A 3,749-nucleotide genomic window follows, 5' to 3' on the forward strand; every position below is an offset into this window, starting at 1 on the left:
ACACCTACCGTGAACTAGCAAACACATTTCAGAAGACCTATGTGCAGAGCAGTGTTTCTCAACAGCCATATATAGGGACAGGGGGGTTCACTTGGCAGGCATTGAAGGCCTACAAAAACCCGAGCTGCTTGCTTAATTGCAGAAAGATGGCACCCATCAAGAAGACAAGCATTCCCTCGGAATAATTCTGCAATGGGTAGCCATCTGAATCCTAAGAACCACTCATATACCTTGAAGCATTATGATTTTAAAGAGATTCAAAGTGGCTGGCCTGGATAAAATGGAATAGATGTCCCTGCTCTCTAGAAGATGATGCAGACTGCAGCCATTTGGAAGCACTTGTGTGTTTTAACAGAGACGCTGTAGCTTCTCCTTCTCAGAAACAGCTATTGGGTACAGATTTCATTGATACTTTGATGAATAAAAAAAAAAAAGCCCAATTATCTCACCTGAGAAAGAGTACACCAATATTAAATGGTCATTTGAATGCCACCAGTAAAAAATCTGCTACCAGTCTCTTGCTGCTCCCTGCAGCTGCTGTTTTCCCCACCCCTGCACCTCTGCCTTCCACCCCTCTGCCCATCCCAAATCTTCCTCAGACTGTAAATTATAGCTCCAATTCCCTTAGTACTCCAGAATGTCAAGGGCTCAGAATCTACAGTTTTAATCAAAATGTTTTCACCCATGAGGACCAGCAAGACAATTGTCTCTAACACTTCTTAGGAAGCCTTAATCTTTAGTTCAGTTCTACTGAAATATACAAAGCCTATATAAGATAACCATTCAATGTTTCACAAAAATTCCACAAACATATGTAAAAACACAAGGAAAAGGACCAAAGTTAAATCATGATTTCCAGAGGATTGAGGAAAAGGAGGAAAACCTTAGAAGAGGACTTGCCAAGCTAAATAACCTCCTTCTGAATTCTAAAGGAGTTAAAGAGGGTGGCATAGCTTCCATGGAGTCTTCCTCAAAAATTGAACTTGTAGATTATTTGAGAAAATATGTTGCTAATGTCTCCCAACACCAGAATTATGAGGATGACTTCAATGCTGAGTATGGGCACAGGAGCTTGCATTCCATCATGGAGACTGTAGCTACGAGATTCATTAATCTGGATGTACAAAGGAAGCACCTTCTTCCAGCTCAAAAGAGTGTTAGATTATTCATGAAGAGCTCTTACATCAGAAGAACAAGCAGCTAGTTACAATTATGATAAAGAAAAATGTGAGTATCTTCATAACAAGGTGGCACACATTAAAAGATGAAGAAGTGAAATTTGACTAAGCAGAAAGCTGATTTACTTATTAAGGCTTATTTATTTAAACCTAAAAACAAACAACCAAATTAAACTGATCAGTTTCATATATTTCAAAATACTCTTTTATAAATGTGGAGAAAGAATTGTCTTTTTATGCTTACATAAATTTTAAAAATAAAATATTAACTTATTTTACTTTTATGTTGAAGATTTGAGATACAAAACATCTCAGAAATCATCTATGTAAGAAAAACACAATAAGCTCCAGTGATACAAACACCAAATATCTGCCAAAAAGGAGTCTACCAGAAAAATAATTTAATTGAGAATAGCATGTGCCTCATCCATAAAACATTTGAATTCTTCACTAACAAGATTTACATATAGTAAGTTTATGTCAGGTAGAAATGCATCAATAAATATATGCAGTCACACAACTTTTCATATTTTCACCAATATGCTGAATCATAAAACGATTGACAATAACTTTGCAGATGTACAACAATTGTTTTATTTTAGATAAATTACTCAATGCTTATCATGAGAGTAATGTATAAACTTTATATTGCCTATCAGAGCCTTTGCAATTATATATATTTTTCCATCTCCCTGGAGCACTCTTTGCCAGCTTAGTTCTAAAGATTAACATCATTAATGTGTACTTAGCAAGATTTTCTAGTATCTTAACATTCCCTGGGCTCTTTCATAATGGTCTATTCTATTATGCCATGGTACCTAGAACACTTGATTTATCTTCCTAGCTTCTCCACAGGACACTTTACTCACTGAGGGAGGAACATGCCTATAGCCTGTATTATTTTGTACTCAAAACCTAGCATTTTATGATGAATCACAGAAATGTGTTGTTGTGGAGGGTATGAATGAAAGTAATAATATTTTTTCATTTTACAATATTGAACATTTTGATGGTATATAAATATTAGGGAGTAGTTTGCATTGGACTATGCCATTAAAATTATTTTACTAGAAATTACCTTGCAACAGCATTCAAAGTATTATCAAGTTTCCATCAATATTGTTATTTTACTATAGCTTTCATTGTAGTTTTTCAAATTATATGAAATCAGAATTTGGATCCACATATATTTGCATAATTCCTTTAAATGAAATCACTGTTTCTAGAGTTTTACCTCTCAAAACACCTAAAATACAGCTTATTATTTAGAAAATGAGTACCAATAGAAATGTTTATTACATTCATTCTAAACATTCATAAAATTAGAGAAAAAAGAAAAACATCTTTGAGATCTTTGAAATGATATCTACTCACCTGTTTTGACACAAGAGATTCTAGTATGCACTAAGAGCACAATAACACAATCCATTTAGTATTTTAAGAATATTTAATAATTAATTTATAATGATACATTAATTATTAAATATTCTAATTACTAAATAAAATTATAGTCAATTATTATATAATTTTAAAAATGATTTAAAAAAATCATTTATAATGAATGAATAAATTGATATATAACCTATTATTCTTTGATACCAAAAGGCATTCTTCTCTGAGTATTGTTACAGCATTTGGCATTGTCCCTGAAACACTTTTTTAAAATCATCATTGCCCTTGCAAAGTTTATTTCCCACTGCTTGCTTGGAATTTTATGAGAACCATTGAACCATTCTCTTGGTAAATGGAGCTTTGGAATTCAGAGGTATTTTCATAGGAAAATAATCTTTCCTTCACATAAAATAACTTTAACCAACTTTTGAGAGCAACACACCAGTCTTAACCCTAAGTTTAGCAATAAAAATATTAATGAAACAAGTACATGCAGAAGGTTATTTTTGCACAATGCTGCCTATTAAGATGAGACTGTATTGCTAAGTAAACTCCTAAATAATTGTTAAATGTCAAAATACTTTCTGAAAACCATTCAAAATATAGAATTTTTTTAAAGGAAATTTAATATAAATAGATTAAAACAAGTTATTTTGCAGTGATAGTATAGCTGCATTTATGGGTAGCAAGATAGCTTTGGGTGAGAATGAAACAAACTATTTCAGGGCTTATGAGGTTTTCAACCTTTTAAAAGCTGGAATAGAATTTACCTTTGAGGTGGTCTTTATATTTGTTTTGGGGGAAAATATAAGTTGGAGGCTTTTACTAATGTAAAAATGAAGCCCCCAAAAACGTCTTTTTAAAGAAAAGTTTGTCCCAAGGATTTATTTATTTATTTATTTATTTATTTATTTGCATAACCATTTTAAACATTGCAATAATTATGGGCACAGTTCCATCTCAAGAAATTGTACTTCTAAATATTTACTTAAAACACAAATTAAAACAAAATTATGTCTGTACAAATTCGGGGTTAGTTTGTTTTGCAGAATTCAGACAGATTTTCACAAACCAAAAGCACAGACCCTTGATGTTTGAAATATGATACTAAGACTCTTTCACTTTATATTAAAGAGGAGTTTGGAAAAGAACCAAAGTGAGCTAGATGCAGCTGAAAGG

General features: G+C 32.3%; 1 pseudogene; it reads left to right on the forward strand.

Annotated features, from left to right (window-relative positions):
* The first annotated feature begins 416 nt into the window (after positions 1-416).
* Positions 417-1,268, forward strand: LOC119506876 (annotated as a pseudogene).
* Positions 1,269-3,749: the final 2,481 nt, after the last annotated feature.

This window comes from Choloepus didactylus, chromosome 12 (assembly GCF_015220235.1).
Source record: "Choloepus didactylus isolate mChoDid1 chromosome 12, mChoDid1.pri, whole genome shotgun sequence".
Classification (NCBI taxonomy): domain Eukaryota; kingdom Metazoa; phylum Chordata; class Mammalia; order Pilosa; family Megalonychidae; genus Choloepus; species Choloepus didactylus.